This window comes from Carlito syrichta, unplaced genomic scaffold (assembly GCF_000164805.1).
Source record: "Carlito syrichta isolate Samal-C Ts95f unplaced genomic scaffold, Tarsius_syrichta-2.0.1 Scaffold314286, whole genome shotgun sequence".
Lineage (NCBI taxonomy): Eukaryota > Metazoa > Chordata > Mammalia > Primates > Tarsiidae > Carlito > Carlito syrichta.
Window position 1 is genome coordinate 67,441 of NW_007258382.1, and position 22,428 is coordinate 89,868.

At 42.3% G+C, this 22,428-nt stretch overlaps 1 protein-coding gene and 1 pseudogene across 1 annotated transcript in view; one reads left to right on the forward strand and one right to left on the reverse strand.

Moving 5' to 3' along the window:
• Positions 1 to 3,651: 3,651 nt before the first annotated feature.
• Positions 3,652 to 12,244, reverse strand: LOC103273848 (annotated as a pseudogene).
• Positions 12,245 to 21,827: 9,583 nt separating this feature from the next.
• MEIS2 (Meis homeobox 2) overlaps positions 21,828 to 22,428 on the forward strand; it is a 214,867-nt gene continuing 214,266 nt past the window's right edge. The window contains exon 1 of the mRNA XM_021719164.1: positions 21,828 to 22,258. The gene's annotated coding sequence lies outside the window, so the exon portion shown is untranslated. The remainder of the gene's footprint in view (positions 22,259 to 22,428) is intronic.

Below are 22,428 nucleotides of genomic sequence, written 5' to 3' on the forward strand. Positions count from 1 at the left end.
TAAATCAAAAAATCAGCCGGGCGTGGTAGCGCATGCCTGTAATTCCGGCTACACGGAAGGCTGAGGTGGAAGGATCGCCAGAGCCCAGCAGGTTGAGGCTGCAGTGGCCGGGAGCGGCCACTGCACTCCAGTCTGGGCGACCGAGTGAGACTCCAACTCAAAAAAAATTAAAAAATTTAAAAAAAGAAAGCAGAGCCAAGAAAACTGAAGGGAAAGAGAGATGGAGCCTGCCCCACCTCTTGCCAGTGGCATAATTTTATTCCCTTATTGCTTAAGCCACTCAGAATTGGGTTTTCGGTTACTTGCAACCAAAAACATTCTACCTTGATTCAGGGAAGCAGACTAAAGTGCCGTCCAGTCCTCAAATTTACGGAGCATAAAACATGTTGTAACCCCTACTGCCTTTCCTAAGTCGGTGGCCCAACCACGTCTCCACAGTGTGTCTGTCTTTCTGAAAATAGATAAAAGATTCAGAGCAAATCCTCCAAGGTTCTCTCCAGTCTCCTAAATAACCAGCAAAACCCACGAAGTGCTTTTTTTGCTTTTGCAGAAATAGTATTCAAAGCAAAGATGCTACCTCTGTCCTGCTTCTGTAACCTCATCTCAGACCAACAGTTTGCAGCATTATGTGCTCAAAATATACTCTGAATTGTACACTTTTCACCTTCTGGAAAATCACAACCTAAAGTAGGATCTCATCCAATGGCATAAAACCTAAGTAAAAATTATTTTATGATTAATTTGATGAGTTTATGTTCCTGTTTCTAGCCGATCAACTTAATCTGACACATGTAACTGAAAATAAGTTGATGTTCTAAGCTTCATTTTTCATCTATATAAGGAGGATAAATCCAGTTTGCTTTATCTCTCAGCAATCCAAGTAATGGGTTATATGATCAAAATAAGCAATTCCCAACTAAAAATCCAACAATATACTTTTCATGGTCCCAAATTAGTTCAGTTGTTCTCCAGCCCCACCCACCCCATCTGTCTCAAACTATCCATGATTTAATCTTATCAGGAGTTCTCAGGACTATAGTTCTTGTATTCCTTTGAAAAGTCAGTAAGGAGAGAAGCCCAGTAATTCTCTATTGACTTAAAATACATAGAATCATAGATCTGGAGACATCTGTAGATAGCATCTAAAGGACTAGCCACAAATCATGCCGGGGATGTGCCTAGGGCCATAAACTAAAAGCAAGTCGTCTGACTCCCTAACCAGCATCACTGCGGCTACACCACCATGCCTCTCAGGTAAAGTGGCTCTTAAAAGATGTATGGGTAAATATATCACTAAATTAAATCTGTAGGGTGTTCCTTTGTTACTCAATATATCCTCATGAGAATCTAACTATATCATACCTCAGCTTTATAGTTATGTTTTAAGAACTACTTTATGTATTCTAAGATATAGAAAGTCAAGTCACTACCATCTTCCTATAGATCTTTTTGCAGCATGTTAGAAGATGTCCTTTCTGCTGTTTTGAAAACTAGAAGTAGTAAAGATAAGTGGCTTTCTTATTGGTCCTCCTATGCTGGGACTTGACAAACTGGCAGTGGAGGCCGCTGTCACTGTGGTCTTGGACTTACCACGTGGAGGGCATTCACAGACCGCTGAGTGAGAAGTTCCTCTGCCCATCCAAGAATCCCACTAATATCAATCCTAGAAACCATCAATGAGGACACCTTGACTAGTTATAAACGTATGGGTTTTTTAATAAAAGATTTTCAAGCATCTAGATTAAAACTACATCAATAAATTAACTCAGGTTCTTACTTTAATTTGTTGTGATGCTTTAAAAATTGCTTTTCAATGGTGTCTTTTTCCTACTTCTAAAGTGAAAATAATTATATTGGTCATATGTGAGTATTCCAAATACTGCTGTAAGAACTAATAAGATCATATATTTCAAATGCCATAAAACATATGCCATTCATGAATTAGTATTTTATTGATCTTGCATGCATATGTGAATTTCTTATAGCATAGTACCAAATAATCTCTCTTACACACACACCCAGTAAAAAATAAAAATAAACTGGTATTTAGAAATCAAGTGATTCAATGTAAAAATTCTGACCGCCCCCACACTAAACGTGTATCTCTAGTTTAAAAGTTTTTGCTTAATTCAAAGCTGAAATCAGGACCTGTAAAGAAACTTCATTAGATTTCTTTTTCAAAAATACTTCAAAACCAGTTGCAAATCAGTCATTAGTGAAACAACATCTATAACCCCTGGGATTATTGACCAATAGGACAAGGATGGATGAGATTGTATCCAAGTAGCCTTTGCAGGATGGCTTCTCTTTTCTACTGATATTCATTAGGGTCATAGAAGCATTCAACTTAGGAAGTGTAAAAAGAAGCATAGCGCGATTCTATTCCTATAATTAGGAATCAAAAGGGAACGTCCATACAGATCTAACAGACATTGAAAATATAGTATGAGACTACTAATATACATCAGTATGCAATATGTTTGAAAACTTATAGAAATGGATAAATTAATATATGATAACTTACTGATTCTGACTTAAAAAGAAATAGACTGGGCACGGTGACTCACACCTGTAATCCCAGCACTTTACCAGGCAGAAGTGTGAAGATTGTTTGAGCCCAGGAGTTTGAAACCAGCCTAGGCAACATACAAGATCCCACCTGTACAATAAAAATTTAAAAAGTAATTGGGCATAGTGGTGGATGCCTGTAGTCCCAGCTACTCGGAAGGCTGAGGCAAGAGGATCACTTGACCACAGGAGGTTGAGGCTGCAGTGAGCAGTGATCACACAACTGTACTCCAGCCTTGGTGACAGAGAAAAATTCTGTCAAAAAAAAAAAGAAGAAGAAGAAGAGCCGCGTTCAGTGGCTCAGCCTGTAATCCCACGCCTCGGGAGACCAAGGTGAGTGAATTGCCTGAGCACACGGGTTCGAGACCTGCCTGGGCAACTTGGCGAGACCTCATCTCTACAATAAATCAAAAAAATTAGCCAGGCGTGGTAGCGCGCGCCTGTAGTTCCAGCTACTTGGAAGGCTGAGGCGGAAGGATTGCCAGAGCCCCAGCAGGTCGAGGCTGCAGTGGCCAGCAGCGGCCACTGCACTCCAGTCTGGGTGACAGAGTGAGATCTCCAACTCAAAAAAATAAAAAATAAAATGAAGAAGAAAGGAAAAGAAAAAAGAAACAGTAGACCTAAATTGTATCAAAATTCTTTTAAAAATTGAATCAGTAATTAAGAATTTTTTTAAAAGGCTAACATTATTTTAGAAGTCAACACTACGCAATTTTTAAGAGACAGATAATTTCAATGATATACTAATTTCTTTAGAGAATATGAATGGGGGGAAACCCTCTCTAACTAATTCATTATATGAGGCTAATATGACCTTGAGAGGAAAGGAAGAAATAAAACTGTGATTTTTCTGTAGACTATATCATTATCTACGTTGAAGGCCCAAATAATTTATAGACAAACAGATATATGAGAGAGGTGGGCTTAAGATACTGGGGAAGCACTGAAGTTGGGATGTTGGTTAATTAATTATACAGAGGGGAAAAAAGTGGATACTTATGTTACTTATTCGTTTTTTTGTTTTGTTTTGTTTTGTTTAGTTTTCAAATGACCTTTTATTGAAATATATTTCCTTCTTGCTTCTTAGCTAGCGGGACATTCCACTGCGCCACTATTAATGTTATCTATGATGCCATGGGGGTGGCGGCCATCAACATTGCAACTCACAGACTGAGCAGTCCCCAGAATATTTTGAATGGTTCCAGAGAGCTCCCTAGCTAGAGACTGGTATCTTATTTGTCGGGCAATGTTGACAATCTCATCAAAAGTGATGTTCCCACTGTGTTTAATGTTGTTCTGTTGCTTTCTGTCTCTCGGTGGTTCCTTGAGGGCTTTGATGATCAGGGCAGAGGCAGAAGGTACCACCTCAATCTGGGCCTGTCTGTTCTGAATGGTCCGTTTCACTGTAATCCTCAGACCTCTCCAGTCACCAGTTGCCTTGGCGATGTCATCACCAACCTTTTTGAGAGACAGACCCAGGGGGCCGATCTTGGGGGGCCAGCGCAGATGCGGCCCCAACCTCGCCCGGGATGCATCTCAGGTACACGACTTTGATCTCGTTGAAGGCAGCTGATGTTGTATGAGCCCGGATTCCAGACGACCGAAGAAGGTTGCACCTGGGCTCCCAAAAAGCCTTATGTCACTTCCACATGCAAAAGATCAAATCCCTGTTGGTAAAAAATAAATATAGAAAGAAAAGACAATGTGTTGAGATAGGTGGTTTTGGGTTAACAGAATACAAAACAATGTTTTTTTTACAAGACACTTTAAGCATAAGTCATAAAAGAAAATATTGATAAGTTAAACTCTGATAAAACTTAAAACTTGTTCTTATAAAAACATTTCAATATAATGAAAACAAGCCATTTGTTTATCTTTTTCTTTTTCTTTTATTTGAATCGGAGTCTCACTCCATCGCCCAGGCTGGAGTGCAGTGGCTCGCTCACAGCCATCCAGTGTCAACCTACTGGGCTCCCGTGATCCCTCCGCCTCGGCCTTCCAAGTAGCTGGAACAACAGGTGTGCGCTATTATGCCCGGTTAATTTTTTATTTATTGCAGAAATGAGATCTCGACAAGTTGCCTGGGCTGGTCTCGAACCCACGGGCTCAGGCAATCCACTCGACTCGGCTTCCCAAAGTGTTGGGATTACAGGCTGAGCCACCGAGGCTAGCGCTATTTGTTTTTCAATGGAAAGGAGATATTTACAATACAGAATTAATTACATTAATGGTAAAAAACAACTCAACAGAAAAATGGGGGTAATACATAGACATGTATTTCACCAAAGTGGAAATATAAATTTTTAAAAAGCATATGAAATATTCAGCCTCACTAGTGATGTTAAAAACCACAGTGAGATTTTTTTTCTTTTTTTCCAATCATCATATTGGAAAAAAAGAAAGAAAGAAGAAGAAGAAAACAAAGATTACCCAGTGTTAACAGAGGAGGTTTTGGGTCAACAGGTTGCCTTATATACTGCTAGCAAGAGTGGAAATTACTACAATCAGTCTGGAAAATAGTTCATAGTATCTTCGAAAGTTAAACATCTTAATACCAAAAAATTGGACAATGTGCTCTTATCTTAGGTTTGCAGTCTAAATCTAGAAAAATCTTTACACATGAACATCGAGAGACACATGCCAGAATGCTTATTACAGGATGCTTCATAATAAGAACAATAACAAATGACAACAATCCAAGGAAGAAAGGATAAATAATTTGTGTCAGATTTACACAATGGAAGGCCAAGCATTAAAAAAAAGAATGAACTATAACTACACACACAAAACAATGAATCTTAAAATGCAATTTTGATTGAGAAAAAGGAATCCAGAAAGACTACCTTAAGTGAGATACTATTTTTACACACACACACAAAAAGCAAAATGAAATAATTTATTGCTTAGGAATGTATAATACAGATATAGGTATATGTGTAGAGACAGAGGTTAATATAGTAATAATATTTGCAATGTTATTGTATTATAATTTGTATTAAATATATATAATTCAGAAATACACACTTAGAAAAACTATTAACAAAAAAATGAGGATGGTGGATTACACCAGTGGGAAGAAGCCAAAGAATGTAAAGAAATACATGAGTATATGCCATGTTCTTCTGCTTAAGTTGGATGGCTAGTTATAAATTTGTATTTGTTTATGTAACATATGTTATATACATACTTTTGTAAGTAACAAATATTTTACTAAAAATAAGAGTTAAAAGATAATAAGCAATTGTTTTTAAAACAGTAATGTTATGACCATGAGGACGGGAAATAGACAGAAATGTGAGAATATTAGAAATATTTAGAAATATTTTAATATTGATTATAATATTAGAAAACGCTCATAGCATCAGAGAATGAGAGGGATGAGGACAGTGAGGAGCTTCTGAGAAAGAAAGAAAGAAAGAAAGAAAGAAAGAAAGAAAGAAAGAAAGAAAGAAAGAAGGAAAGAGAAAGAAAAAGGAAGGGTAGAGCAAGGAACAGTGGGAGAAAAGGGTGAAGATAATGAGTCATTGTCAAAGAAATTAGTCTCCACAGAACATGGATCACTTCAGGACCATTGAATTCAGAGCGTAAATGTGTACGCTATATACTCAGAACTTCTTCCCTCAGAAATTGACTATTCAGCCAGAGGGACCAAAAATGACTGAGGATTAAGATAGAAATTGTCAGGGAGGTCATAACAAAAAAAGTTTAAAAGTGAAAGAGGCCTTGGGATGTTCACTTAAATACATCATACCCTCTGGCCTATTTTCAAGAATCTACTCTAAGAAAATAACCCTGAGTTCTGAAAAACCTTCAAACCCAAAGATATTCACTAAAGCATTACACATAAAAAATAAATAAAATATATACATAAACTTAGTGTCCAATAACAGTGAATGAAAAAGTAAAGTATGTTACTTGATTTAATTGATGGCATCTATTTAAACTGATGGCCATAAGGAATTTGAGCAGTTAAGTAGTATGCAAATGTAATGCACAGTATAATTAAACCTTTTATAGGAAACTATACATACAAAACAATGCACAGAAATAAACTAAAATTTTGGTTGCAGTTGTATTTGGATACCTTGCCTGTGGGTCATTTTTTCCCCTTTTATTTGTTTTTCTGCATTGCCACATTGTCTTTAATAAGTATATATTACTTATAAAACCAAAAGAAAAGTAAAGGTACATTCCTTAATGCTTTAAACTGGGTGGGAAATAAAGTAAATTTTTTAAAAATGACTAATGGATTGGCAAGAAATGATCAAGAAACCAGAAAACACAGCGAGGATCACAATGAGGATGAAATAGCTTGTATTAATCAAAGATAAGAATATGGCAGCCTTAAAAAAAACTGAAGCTCTACTTTTAAGATGTTAAAAATAATTTTAAATTACAAGTTGTAGCAGTAAATATGAGCGGCTAAAATGAATATGTGCATGCATACATACACACACAAATAATTAATGTGAGTGGAGATGGATTTTGAGATGTGGGTGGACAAAAAAACAGGGAAACAAGCGGGGATGATCAGGGTGAGTGGGTAGGAGCAACTTAAGCGTTAGCTAGGGTTCTACAACTTTGTGGTTTGAACTTCAACAGAGACACAATATTGGGCAGCATTATCACAGTACGGTAAATTATACTTAGGCATCAATTAAAATCGAGATAGAAATGACCAATTTTGTGATGAATAGGTAAAAATAACCAATTTAAATTGTGCTATATTTATCAGTATGTCCAATTGTATACAAATACAGCCTGGGTTCTCAAATCAATGGCCCTTCTTCACCACGCTTAGGTTCCCACTGATTTTTCCAACTATATGTTTATGTCTCTAATAAGCCTGGCCCAATTCATTATATAAAAATATCTACTTGGTAAAGTACATTAATGAAATCTTTGAAGGTGCCATTTTCCAAGGAGTCTGCGTGCAACACCACCTTTTAAATTTATCCCACTTTTCCTGTCATACATTCTAGTCATCAAAGGAAACATTATTTAAATTTTTCTCAGTTTCTGCATATACTTCAGTCAACCTCTTACAGTAAAAGATAATAAAATATTATATAAGCTTTTTTGGTTTTATTACTAATGCGTATATTACTAAAAGCTACATCTTAACAAATGGATATCATCAAAAATTTGAGAAAATCTGGAAGGATAAAATATAATTGGATTGAGACACACTGCTCTTGCTAAAATTTAGTTTTGACCCAAAAAAGCTTCCTCTGCACTCAGTGGCCCCTAACCCATACAGTCTCTTTAAGACTTACATAGTAGTCTAGGTATGTTTCTACCTTTGTTCATACCAACATCTGTTTATTTCCTTACCTTTACTTTCCTCTAAAAACCCTCTGGAGTTGAGAATATATTTAATCAATCTTTTTCTTTTTTTGAGTTGGAGTCTCACTCTGTCACCCAGGCTGGAATGTAGTGACATGCTCACGACCACCGCAGCCTCGACTTGCTGGGCTCAGGCGATCCTTCCGCCTCGGCTTTCCAAGTAGCTGGAACTGCAAGGCACTTGCCACCATGCCCGGCTAATGTTTCTGATTTGTTGTAGAGACAAGGCCTGGCCAAGTTGCCCAGACTGGTCTTGAACCCCTGGACTCAGGCAATTCTCTCATCTCAACCTCCCAAAGTGCTGGGATTACAGACTTGAACCACCGCGTCCGGCCTCATTAATCTTTGTATGTCAGCACCCATAAGAGCTCCTGGAGAATATTGTAAGCTCAATAAATATGTGTTTGAATAATTGATTGAAAGTGGGAATCAATGAGTACCACAAGTTCTTACTCATAAGCGGACCCTGAACGTCTAGCATAATACTTCAAGAAAAGGATTAGCAGTAGCGGGACACTGTCAGGGGAGGGAGGGAAGCAGGAGAACACAGCATCAATAAAGGTGCCTGATCCTAATTCAGGTAAAGTGAGGCCCAGTGGGAAGCCAAAACTTCCCCTGTACATAAACCACTTATGTTCCCAATCCTGACTAATACCCCACATCTTTAAAATAAAAATTAAAAAAGAAAGTAGGAATTAATGATTGAGTGATTTCTGTCATATTATTAGTATTATCAAATTGCAGAACATCTGTGGGCCAGTGTTCTGGTTCTATATGAGTTCATAGAGCACAGTAGTATATTCTAAAAAATGATAAAGTACATACTTAATTTATACTGCCAATCCAAAAATCAGTCTTTATTTAAAAATTAATTTTGGAGACAGGCTCGGTGGCTCAGCCTGTAATCCCACGCTTTGGGAGGCTGAGATGAGTGGATTGCCTGAGCCCATGGGTTCGAGACCTGACTGGGCAACTTGGCGAGACCTCATCTCTACGATAAATCAAAAAATTAGCCAGGTGTGGTAGCTCATGCCTGTAGTTCCAGTCACTTGGAAGGCTGAGGTGGAAGGATCGCCGGAGCCCAGCAGGTCAAGGCTGCGGTGACCGGGAGCATGCCACTGCCCTCCAGTCTGGGTGACAGAGTGAGACTCCAACTCAAAAAAAAAAAAAATTAATTAGGCCTCCTGGTAAAACTTCCAAGTATTGTTTATAAATTTGTTCTTAACCTGTCAAGCATATATTGCTCCCTCTGTTACAGACTCATTTTATTCTTAGCAAAATTACTGGATTCTAAATTGCAATGACATTCTTTCATTTCATTTCAACAATAACTTAGTAGAGACAAGTTCAGTGGAAGAAGGGGAAAAATGCTTTCTACTTCCTGCACCTCTGCCTCTAGCTCATCTAACCCTTTTCCAACATCTATGAAAAAGGGAATTTCCTTGTTGTGGCAAGAACAGTGAACTTCCAGCAGGAAATTCAAGGATTTGGTCCCAGGGTTGTTACTACCTTGAGTTAATTAGACTTTGAATGCATACTCTAACTGCTCAGGGTCTCCATTTCCTCCTATATAAAATGAGGGGGTTGTACCCTATGATAAGTGTAGAAATAACGAAAAGCCTTATTTATTAAGCGTTTTACTATATGCAAAGAACTGCACTATGTGCTTTACATGCATTATCTCATTTAATTTTAATCCTCCAAACACGTTTATAAGGTGTATCAGTCAAGGTCCGGCAGGAAACAGATGGTACACATCAAATCGGGTAATTTGAGGAGAGCTTAATAAAGGAACTGTATTAAAAAGGTGTGAGCAGGGTGTTAGGAAACCACAAGGGGCAGTGCAGTGCCCTAAGGGTAGTACTGGAGAGGGACACGGTTACCTAAACTCAGAAAGCGAACTCTGGGAAAAGGACTGCTTGGGCTGTGGCTGGGATGCAGCCAGCCCACGGGGTCCCTGGGAATCAGCAAACTTACCTCACTCTTCCTATTCTGGGCAAACCAAACAGGAACAAGGGCCATTCTAAAACCATCCATATCAGCCTCCAGGGCCACAAAGCAGGTTGGAGAAAATAAAGAGTGGATCTGGAGTATCTGACAGAAGATATCCAGTAACATCAACTATTGTTGATGCGTGGTTATGCATGAAGTTAACTGAGGTTTAAAGAGGTTAGGTGATTTACTAAAGAGTTCATAGTCAGCACTGGACAGACCTAGTATTTAGCCCCTTCCTTTTGGACTCCAGAGCCTAGGCTCCTGATTGCTTTTCAGTCCCTGGAGTCCCTTTTTGTCCTTCTAGGGTTAAAAACAGCTTGAGAAGTGATCGGCTTCAACCTTCTCTCTTAGAGTTGTTTGAATGAGATGTCTCCCTATTTAGGACATGAGTCTTGCAAAGAACTCTAGTCACCTTTGAAAAACTAGTAGCCTATATGTTTGCTCTTCCTCTTCTAGTACTGTGGCTTGTACCCTGACAAGTAAATTTGATTTATAACCCTGAATGAGACACTAGCAGGGACAAAGTTGTGAGTCAAAAGGAGGAAACAGTATTTTTTACTATTAAAAAAATGTGTTGCTTCTGACATGCTCTCCTAATGACGTACAATAAAAGAATTTTCCTTACAAAGAGTTGTCTAGTGGATAGCTTTGTTTAGGGTCAGGGGTAAGGAGTTAGGAGGGAAATGAACTGATGATTAGATTTTCCAATTTGACGTGCTGGGGTGAAAACACAAACCAAGACTGTGTTAAATGTGTTCCAGTAGACTGTGAAAGAAGTGAGCAGAATGCAAGATGTTTCAATGAAGTGAAACTGAAAACCAGTATTAAACATATTCTTCAATATCCTTATGAGGGTCCTTAAGATAAGAAAAGGAAAGGAAATTCTCATAGAGTGAGTAGACAGAGGTGGTTAATTACTCCTTGTGTGAGAATTAAATTTGCTGAAGAGGGAAGACTGAAGCAATTATCCGAGGTCAAGGGGCCCATCCCCAATCTGTCTGCTCCTCTGTCAGATAGAGATAAAAGTCCCACTCAGAACTTTTAGTAATGGAAAACTCTTCCCGTACAAGCACTTTCTGGCCTGCAAACAGGTTGTGGTCCAAGACAGTCTGTAACTCGGTTGTTGGGAATATAATACAAATCTTCTAAAAGCTGGGGTATAATAACTGACTCAGGGCTAGACCAACCTTCTACACCCATTTAAATCCTGAATCTAACTCAGTGCCAGCTGCAAAATTACTTCCTGGAATGGAGCAGGAAGGAAGTGACAACACTGCAAACTCAGCCCTCCTGTCCAAGGTCAGGTACTGAACTCGGCCTGTTTTCACTGCCCCTTGGTGGCCTCAGCTCCAGCCCCTTCAGGCACCAGGCAAGAATGGCACCTGGAAGTTTCATGTAGGCTGGAGTAGTGGCTGGTCAGCCATCTCTGTCACTTACAAGACTTAGAAGGTGCTTGTGGGTGAACAGTGAGTGTTCTGGTCCACGTATACCTCACTTTGAATGCAAATGCCTTTTTTGTGTGTTTATTTTTTGCACCAGAGTGAATGATAAAAGGTGGAAGAGTTACCCTTTTGTTTTGATTGCTTGAAAAACTTCTCAGTTTTAGCAGTTGTCTGCCCATGAGTAATGAGGTGCTCTGAGTTAAGAAAAGGAGCAATTTGATGACCTTATCAAAGATTGTCACCATAAGCAAGGCTGGCCTGAGAGAACACTCAGGAGGGAGAGAAAGTTCAGTTTGGGTTTGGTTCTAACTCGCTGGGCATACAATACATACTGAGAGATTGACTCTTCATAGGAAATCTTCAAAACTCTAGGTACATGACATCTATTTCCAAGAAAAGTGATTTCCCTGCTACTGAACCCTAGCTAAACAGGCTTTTCAGATTGCTTGATAATTATCAGCAGCTTCATCATGACTTGGTAGTGAGTGAAAATGGAATTAAGGTGGAGTAAGGGGAAAAAATTTCCAGCGACCGATGGTGCACCAGTGTTAAGCAATCCCCTTCTTCAAACAGGCCCTGCCTGTGTAAAACTCAACTTCTGCTTGACACAGGCCCTGCATGTGTAAAACTCAACTTCTGCTTGATGAAAGATCAGAACAAGAGCGGGACTCGTATTTGGACCCACTGAATATGAGGAACGGGGAGCTCACCCCAAATTAGCTTCCAAATGAGCTCCGATTTAGTAATCTGCCCAGCAACTTCCCCAGACTGGGGAACGGTTTGAGGAACGGAACAGGGGGAAAGTGGTATCTGATAAACCTATCTTTTAGGATAGCCAGTTGCTGAAGAGAAGAGGAGGAAGAGGGGAAGGAGAGGGAGGGAGTTGCCTTCATTTTCGCCACAGGAATTCACCATTACGAGCTTCTGCTGTTGCTTTGTTTATGCGAAGTTAGCCGGGCTGAGACCGAGGGAGCTGAGATCCCCGCTGAAGAAGGCAAATGTAATTTTTAACATTTAAATCTCTCTCACACACACACACACACACACACACACACACACACAGCCAGGGCAATCCCTGCCTGCAGACTTTGAAATGAGAGCAAGGAGGGGCGGGTGGGGGACCGCAGCAGCGGCGGCAGCAGCAGCAGCGGGGAGCGTTGTCGGTGACCGAAGGGGCTCTGGTGAATATCAGGTTCGGATTAGTGACAACTCAGAAGTCACGCCGCCGGTGGGGGGAGGGAAGTTTGCCAAGGTCTCGGAACTCGACGGAAGAGAAGCCGCTTCCCTCGGCGCCAGGCGGGGCTGGGCGTACCCAGGGAGACCTCTGTCCCGGCCCGCGCAGGTCCCGCCGCGCTGACACCCCGCCCAGAGATTGAGTTTGTCAGCGATCATAAAATGGGAATTGATTATTCCAGCCACCATTGATTAGGGAAGAATGCTTACTGCAGCAGCGGGGGAAAGGTTAAGAGGAAATTGACCTTCTTCCTAGGTGACACAAAGTCATTAGGTAAATGAGATATTCACACAGGAGTTTTCAAAGGTCATGCTCGATTTTTATGTGTAGCCTTGGAGAGTCAACCTGGAGCTTCGGCCGAGGGCAGGGACCCCGCTCTTCTTGACAAGCGGACCGACAGGAAGACTCTCTTGCTGCGCTGGGCAGGGGCAAGGGTGGGAGGTGGGCTATTGTCTTGGGAGGGTGGCGCTGGAGTTGGTGGGAGTCCCGGGACCCTGAGTTTTGCACCTCCTGCCTGGCCCGTGTGTGTGTGTGTGTGTGTGGTGTGTATCAGCGCGCGCGTGTCTCTCTGGGGCTCTGTGCTTCGCACTGGTGTCCCTTCGGTCCCAGGCCCCCGCCAGCAAACGGGATGTCGGGCAAAGGCGGACAATTAAAAACACTTATCCTACCAGAGCCGGCCACGTATCACACAGAGTGAAAGTGTTTTGCTTTGTTTTGTTTTTTTAAAGGAGAGAGATATTTATGCACATATTTATCCCTTTAATTATAGGAATTAATCCTCTTACTTATGACTAAAAGGTAACATCGAAGGACGTCCCTTTGATGTGGAAAAGCACCATTTGTGACTCACATTCAGACTGATTAAGGAATAATTGTTGTTAAACGCTTTACAAGAGGAGAGTGTTTAATTGAGGGGCATTCGTAATTTTACGGCTTAGTACAAAATTAAACGTAATTAAAAACTCAGAAATTCCAACTGATTTTCCAATTATTTTTATTGTCTGAGCTAATTGTTACACAAGGGTATCACTTCTCCCCAAAGGCATTAAGAAGAAGAAAAAAGGCAACTATACCTTTTCCAAATATTAGCAGAGAAGCGACTGGGAGCTTTCTCCAGGTACAAGCCTGGTAAGGGACCTTCCTTACTCTATCCCCTCTCCTGGCGCCCCCCCACACACCCCTCCTTCCCCCACGGTAATTAAGCGTTTCAGCCACTCTCCCCTCTCTCTGGGTCCCTGCAACACCTTGGGATGTGAGAACGTGATGGCAGTTCTCTTCTGCAGATCATTACAGCAAAACTAGAAGTATCTGTAGAAGGCTGATGAATTTCTTGAAGTAACACTTGTCATACATGGCGGCGAGATTTAAAAAAACCTAAGTAAACACAGCTCTCTGGGGGTGATCCCTGGATGCCTCTGCATTCTAGTATGTGGCAGGAGGGAGGTAACACGCAGGCAAGGAAGTTGTTTACAAACGTGCTCATGAAGATCTACAAATGCATGCTGAAAAACTTTCTTTTGCTTATTTATTTATTTATTTATTTGAGGGAAGGATAGGTATGAAAAAGCTTCTCAGATATGGATTTTTTTTTTTTTAAGTGCTGGGATGGAAGACTTCAAGCCAGGCTAATCTTTGTATGTGTATCTTCTTTTTAATATCCAAATAGACTTATTTGAATACACTAAATGGTGTGTAAAAAGTGCTTCCGTGTTATAAAAATGAAAACACATCCTCACAGCTAGTTCAGAAGTGGCCCTGCCTTTCCTATCAGATTTGGAAGCAATCCTGGAAAAAATAAACAAAAAGCATAAAATTAGGCAGAATGTGAACTTATAAGTTTCTATTAGACTAGACTGAGAGTATGGAATGTTTGTGTTTCAGCAAGAGTCTTTAATTTCTGTTTTGTTTTTTTTTGTTTTTTTTTGATAGAGACTTCAGTGGATTCAAGCTTTCTATCCGCCTTTCCCATCCACACCCCATAAAATAAATTATTGCCTCTGATCTGACATGCCAGGTGAAAATGGGTAGAATTAAAACTGTCAATTCTGTTTCCAACTTGTGTCTTTCGATTGAGTTCAAAAGCTTTTAAAGGTAAAACGTGCAGTGCCGATCATTTATATGTATTATTTCCTTTTCTACCATCGAGGCTTTTAAGTAAAGAGAAATAAAATGTAGTATTTATATTTCCAAATTCATTTTCCCTGGAAGGCTTCAATCTGCCCGGTAATTTGATGATGGACTCACGGTATGAGAACGTCTGCCCGGTGGAACCTGGTTTACCCGAATGCGGCCAAGTACAGTGAAGTCCGGTTTTTCTGTCTTTCCACCTAAAGGGTATATGTGAACCTGGGATGTGGATATTTAAATCCAAACCTTTCCAATGCTTCAATTCTATTTTGGAGAAGAGGTTAGGGTAGGCAGAATTGAGGAGAAAGAAAGAAGGACCTCTTTAAAAGTTAAAAATGGGTGAAAAAGACATGTAATCCGATGTGGAAAATTGAGTAAAAGAGGCAGTGCACACTTTAGCTTAGGCAAAGATTGCAGTATCCTTTGAAGAAACTGACATGGATTTTCCAGAGATGGGGTGGGGGTGAGGGGGAGAATCCTAGGGTGGGTATTTTATGTAAATGAGCATATTTGAAATGTAGTACAAATCCGGTATAGTAAAACTGACAGTTCTGACAGTATTGACAACATAAATATATGTTTGAACACTGCACTTTCAGACACTTAACCGATGAAGCAATAAAAAAAATTCGACTACAATATTTCAAATAATCGACATTGATGTTTTGATACATCATTTTTATATTCTGAATCGATCTATCACTCTGGGGCTGGTCAATTTTAAGTAAAAATGGGCTGCAATTATTTGCACCTTGGCTAATGATGACCTAATAACAGTCCTCAATTAATTACACCCAGACTGTGCTTTCTTCCTTCAGTGATAGATGTGGGGGGGGGGCAATTCTTGGAAAACACAACCTAGGATTGTGCCATCCTTCCCCTTTCTTTCCATACTATTTCTTCCATGGGGGGGGGAAGATTTCAGTTTTAGAAAGGGGTCTTTGGTTGATCAACCACGGATATCACAGGCTGAGGTCCCCTCACCTGAAGTAATCAGCTACTGGCTCTGCGTTTGGGGATGTGACCCTCAGTTTTAATTGAATTTTAGAAAATGCAGTCTTAACTCTCCGTCAACTCTGTGTCCTTTCTTCTGTTTCAAAGAGTATATGGAAGGCATCTTTCAAAGGGAAGACTGGAAATTCCTCTCAGGCTCAGGCTGGGCAGGGAAGAGGGCAAAGGGAGTGGAGGAGGAGAGAGAGAGAGAGAGAGAGAGAGAGAGAGAGAGAGAGAGAGAGAAGAATCTTGATAAAGTAACAGATACAGATACAGCCCGGTGCAAATCTAAAGTACCTAGACTGAGTTGACTCTTTCCCTCCCCCCCCAGCCCTTCTGATCTCCCCCAGGCCATTAAGTGTTTACAGAATACTGGGGGAGGGAGTCACAAATAGGAAAGACCCACAAATTGTGAGAAAGGAGGGAGGATGCTGGAGACTCCTGCATCCCCACGCGTGCTTCCTCTTGCAGTCTCTGCCTGTTGGCTTTCTCGGTTTGCCCTGTGGGTTTTTGAGTTGGTTCTTCCCCACTTCTCTGCAAATGTGGTGTGGTGGCGAGAAGGGGAGGCGGAGGTTACAGCTAATAAATTGGGGGGAAAAAATCCTGGCCAGGCCTACCTAGGATACAAACTCGAGCCATTGTGAGGTGCCGATCGGGCAGAGGCCGTGGACGGCCGCTCGCACCCCCCACTCCGACTGTCTCTGGAAGGAGAGGCGCCGCGCCGTGCTGTTCCTACCCCTGTGAAGGTCCGACCCTTCCCCAAACTCGCTCTAAGACTCGGCCTTCTGACCTAAAACTTAGCTGGGCTCCACCAGCCCGGGATTCCAGTGTCCGATTTCTTTCCTCCAAACTTCACAGATGCAGGTTTAAGCCCCTTCAAACCACCGCCAGCTGAGACGCTGGGACTTCAACAACACGTTAAGCAACTTTAAGATGCTAATCAAAGGCAAAACATGGATGTGACCCACGTGGGGTGGGGGTTGGGGGGGAGGGACAGGAGCTCCGTCGCCGGAGCATCCCGTAGTTGCGAGGGTGATCAGCCTCTGGCCGGGTGGTTCCAGGCCGCCTGAGTTGGAAGTGGGGGTAGAAACTAGAAAGGGGGCTGCGGGATGTCAGAAAAGGGGACACAGAATCGAGATAGCGGGAGAGACAAGAGAAAGAGAAGGAGAGAGGAAGGAAGAGAGCGCGGGAAGAAGGAAAAGACAGCGAGAGCGAGCGCACGTCGCGTTTGGAGACCCGCCAGATAGCGCTAGAGGGCTATTTATTGAAATCCTTTCCGCGAGATGGGGAAGCAGCTAAAATTGGGAGAAATAAGGAAAAAGAGAGGGCAAAAGGAAGGAAAGCATAATTGTTCCACTCCATCTTATTTTAAAAATAAGTTGTAAAGTGCTTTAATGATGTTAATGAAGGAGAGGGAAATACATGGTAGAAAGTCTAAGTGGGAAAAGGGTCCAAAAACATCACCACCACCACCAACAACAAAAACGTAAAAACAAGCAAACAAAAAAAATCTTCTTCTTTCTGTTGACCCCAGCAAGGAGGAATGAACAAAGTTAACAGGTAAGAAGGAAGTGAGTAGAATTGTTTCTAGTCCAACTTTCAGAGATGCTGGTTACACTGCTGGGAAGGTCAAAAACAGTTCACAAGGATGAGCTGAGGTTTACGGAGAAGAGATGTTTTAAAAGTAATAGATGACCGCGAGGGGTGGGGAGGGAGAGACAAACACGTTATTGGAAACGCCAAATAAAATATATATCAAAAATTCCAACTGTCAGCCAGCAGGTCTGGAGCAGAAGACAGCCCCCTCTGCCTTTGTCCCAGCGATGCTGGGCTCAGGGCTGTTTCTGCAGGGTCACAATCAAACTCCCTGAATAACAATTTACAAATACCCTGGGAAGCTTGGAGAAAAAGAGTTAGACTATGAAAATTAACTGTGTCGTTCAGAACCCAAAGAAAAGTACTGGGGATGGAGAGAAAAGACCTGGTGACAGAGGTAGAGTCCAGAGGACAGAGACAGAGAAAAGGAGAGAGAATAACATGTCTTTGATCACTTACTTGCTCAGTCCAGTAATGCAAGAAAGAAAACTTCTTTCAAATGATACTTTAAGTATTGACTTGGTTTTATCCTAAAATCCCAGGCATTTCATATACCCAGCTTCTCATTCTAAAACTGCACTCTCCTTTTACCTGAAGGAAATTTTAAAAATCTAAGTAATATTTCATATCTTTCTTCTACATCAGTAAATAAAACCTTCTCAAATAAGAATCAACCATACAGAGTTTTTGAAAATCTGCTTAAACTAGAAATATTCCATATCAAAATATTACTAAGGTTACAAACAGGATTAAGGTTGGATTCATTTGCTTCTCCAGCCAGGAGTCAATTGTTCTAACTGGTGCACGAAGACAAAAAGGATTTAAACCTGGTGATATTAATATACATTAACATTTTGGACCTCATGGTTCTGAGAAATGTGAAGTTATCTGTGCTGAGAATCAACAACTTTCGGGGGGAAAGAAAGATAAAAAGAAACAGTCACACAAGTTCCTTAAGTAGTGAGGGTAAATTCACCTAAAGCAGTCTGGGTTCATAAATGCTTGTTTCAAATTAAATTCTCTCCATAAAGCCAATGCCCTTCAAATTAAGGAACTATGGTGGAATTCAATTATTCCTTTTAAATCTTAAATGTTACCTATAATAGCATCCCATGTTGGGCCAAAAAAGAAAAGGAAAAATAGAAAAGAAGCAATTTTCAGAAGTCTTGGGGATGGTTCAGTAAGAAAGAGGTGATTAAAAACAGACTCTTAAATTTGAGAGGCCCGATTCCCCCTCCCATTCATTCCCACTCCCTTGGTCCCCTCCCTTTCACCTCTTTTTAATGCAGTGCCCCCACCCCCACTCCAGAGCTAAGTAGCTGATTTGGGATTCTGAAGAAATAGGTTTCACCATCCATATTTGTTCTGGGGCACTTGTAAAATGCGATTTGTAGAGGGTCTTTAGCCTTCTGATTGTCTTTGAATTGTTTTTACTGAAACAGATCTTTTGCAGTTAATGAGTCCCCACGCAGCTGGACAGCTCCTCTCGGACACTGAGAACTCTAACCCCAAAATGACCCCAATTTGACACCGCAAGATGAAATTTTACCGCCTGTTAAAACCATTTCCAGCCTGGGCAGAAGGAACAGACTGTTGACGGAGGTGTGCGCCGCCTCCTGCGACCCCCATCTCGCGCCTGTCTCCAGGGCCTGCCCCACCTACTTTCTCTTCACCCCGAAAGGGGGAGAGCAGATGAGCCTTGCAGCCTGGGTGGGGGCGCTGAGGCTGAGAACGGGGCATCAGCAAAATACCACCAGGCTAGAAATCAGAAAGTGTGGGAACCCTACTCCTTTGGAATCACTTCTATTGGACTGGAAAATGGGGGATGAGGGAAACCAGGACATTCTTAATCATCAGATGAGCCCTTTTCGGTTCTATTAATAAAACACCAGCAAGTTGCTGATTACAAGTAATAGTCCTTTGAATCCGCCAGATTGAGCAAGAACCAATACCGTGAACCAATTCCAACTTGATCTTGTGTGTAATCCACTACACTGGGATTGCTATTTTAAACTAGCAGTTTCATAAATGGCATGCAACTGGGTAAGTGAAATCTCTTGAGTTGCAAGAAAGTTGGGGTTCTACCCTTGGACAATTGGCAGATTTTAAAAAGACACAGATTTTCTCCAGTAGGAATGCACTTCTAACACTCTCACACTTCTTAACTAAAAGTCTTTGAAGTTACAGATGATTTTTGGACAATATCTTAAAATGTCATATTTAGCTTTCCCTCCTAAATCTAACCACATTGTGCCTGTTGTTTACTGTAATGTATTAGACAAAGTGTAAAATAAGTCATAGAATATAGGGGGTGGGAGAATTCAGGTTACAATGCCTTCCACGTTGCCAAAAGGATGAAAACATATGAAAATAGTTTAAACTTTTCTTCTTTTGTAATACCCACAATTATCAACGGCTAAGCGACTGTTATCAGCTCTCAATTATTTGGAAATATAGAAATCATCAATCTGAATTGTTTTACTCAGTTGCTCTGCCACAGAAGAAACATTTTTTTTTTTAATTCGAGTAAAATTTTTCTAAATGAAGGCTATAGTATTGCTAACTCACTTCACAGTATCACTATGAAACCAGAAGCGGCGGTAAGATAAGTAGAAGGTAGCAATGTTGAATGTTTAAACTCTGCAGTGCAGAGGTTCGGTTGGAAGTTGATCTTTACAAAAGAAGGGTTTATTAAGGAAATTGGGTTTCTTTGAAAAAGAGAAGTAACTGGCGCTTACTGAACAGAGCATTTAAAACAACAATAATCCTATTGGTGATAATACATTTACATTCTTAAACAGAATTTCAAAAATAATTGGAAGAGTAAAAGCTGAAAAACTGAGGATAAACTTCTCAGCCAGCGGCGCTGCACCGGGAACATGGACCCACCAGCAATATCTCTGCAAAGTCGAGAACGCTCTGCAGCGAGACCAGATCGGGTTTTTTTGTTGTTGGTGGTTTTTTTTCCCTTCTCATCCTCCCCGTCCCGGCTAAACTGAATTCGCGCAACTACCGCTTGAAATAAAATTCTGGAGACCAACTTTTTCTTTTCTTTTGAGTCTTCTTTTCTTTTTTTTACTCACCTTTTCTTATACGTCGATGAGCAACTCAGCAACAAATAAGAAGGACACTTTTATCTTGGAGTTCTTCTAGGAAAAAAAAAAAAAGAGAGAAGTGCCCTCCCCCCAACCTCCAGGTTTCATACCCGTCGCTCTTGTAGGCTTGAAGCCGGGCAAAAAAAGTGGCCGAAAACCTGGGCTACACTCTCCTCCCTGCAGCTCCGCCAGCCCAGCAGTCCCCGCTCGGGCCACCGGCACAAACCCCGCGGCCCGAAGCCCCTCTCCCCGGCGTCGCGCTATCCGCGCCTCTGCCAGCCCCTTCGCACTATCTTTCTTTATATGTGAGGGCCGATTTCCCGCAGACATCATTGTTATGATGGCTCATTTAATCAAACTGTTTAATTGCTCTGGTAATCACTATCATCATCACAGGTGCTCAATCATTCATCTTTTTTGGAGGGCTTTATTGACCTCCGGAGCTCATTCCCCAGCCCTATTAAAACGAGGCCAAATTTCTCCGACTCCGCTTGGAGTCTCTGCAGGCTGCGATCTTAGCCCAGTTTGTGTTGCTCGAAAGCTTGCACTGAAGCAGAGAAGATAGAAAGGGGGCCAAAAAGCCCTCCCACTCGCCCTCCTCCCCCCTCCTCCCTCCGTCCCTCCCTCCCTCCGTGTCTCTCTCTCTCTCTCTTTCTCACGCGCGCGCACACACACACACACACACACACACACACACACACACACACTACTTTATTCCCTGATCAACCTCCCCCACCCCCCGCGGAAAAGTGGGGTCGAAGCCACACGCAGAAGATACTCCACTTTCCATTTCCCAGAATGGGTTCAAAGTTGGGGAGGAAGGCGACTGTGGAAGAACCACAGTCTGTGATCGACTCCCAGGGCCAGGGACCGTGCAGACGAGACCGAGAAGTTGGGGAGAGGGCGCGCTCCTGGCGCAGGGCCCTGCCGCGTCCCCGGGAGCCGAGGTCGGCGGGGCCGCGGCGCCTCGAGCGCGGGGTGACCGGAGCTCCGCCCCCAGCTCCGAGCTCGCGGTGATTGACGCGCGGCCTCCGGGAAGCCGGCCGCGCAGAGGTGAAGCCCGAGTGCAGCTCCAGCTAGGGATTGGACGAGTCCCCGGCCAGAACGAGTTTCCACACCCACGGCGTGGGGTAGTTACCTTCCTTTCCCACTCTCCTCCTTTTCCTTCTTGGAAAAGTTCGTTCGGAGCCGGTCCCATCTGCCTGACCCCGAGAAATCGCCCCAGTGTAATTAACACAGCCATTAGCAGGCGTTACCGCGGCCGGCCGCTGCGCCTCGGGCGACCACAACAAAGCTGGGCTGTGAGCGCCGGCCACTCCTCCTCGCCCGGCAACTTCTTTCTCCCGGTCTTCTCCCGAGCTTTCCCTCTCGTGCTTCCCAGCTCTAAGTAAGATCCACTTTGGAGGCGCACACTAGTCGCGCGCGCGCACGCACACACAAACACACACACCCTTGGCTGCACAGGATCCAGACGACTCCCTCCTCACTTCCTCTCTCCCGACTCCGCCGCGGCCCCCAAAGACTCTCGGGGTGGCCCCTTGTCCACACCGCTTGGAGGGAGTGTGCTCTGAGTTAAGTCGCTCTCTTCTGGTCCTGGGGGGAAAAATGAATATTGATAACAAGGGTCCTGGATTTGCACGGGGAAGAAAGTGTCACTTTAAAAAAAAATCTACCCCTCCGTAGTACCGTCTTTAGAGCTTGCTGCCCTTGGATTTTAGCAGGAAGCCTTCGGTGGGCTGTAATCCGCGGGCAGAGTGGGGGGCCGCGGAATTAAAAGGAACAAAAGCTAGAGCGCCATGCCAAACGTCCCCGACACGACCCAGTTAGGCAGGAGCCTGGAGTGATGGGAAAATGAACTAGAAGTAAGTTTTTTGTCTGTTTTGTTTTGGTGGTTTTGGCTTTTTTTTTTTTTTTGGTGAAAAAAATGAAAAGATCTGAGGTTGAACCGTACTTTCCCGGTGGTTTTCTGCAGTTTTCCGCTCTGCGCTCTCCCCGTCCTCTTCTCTCCTGTCTCTCTCTCCCTCTCTCCCCG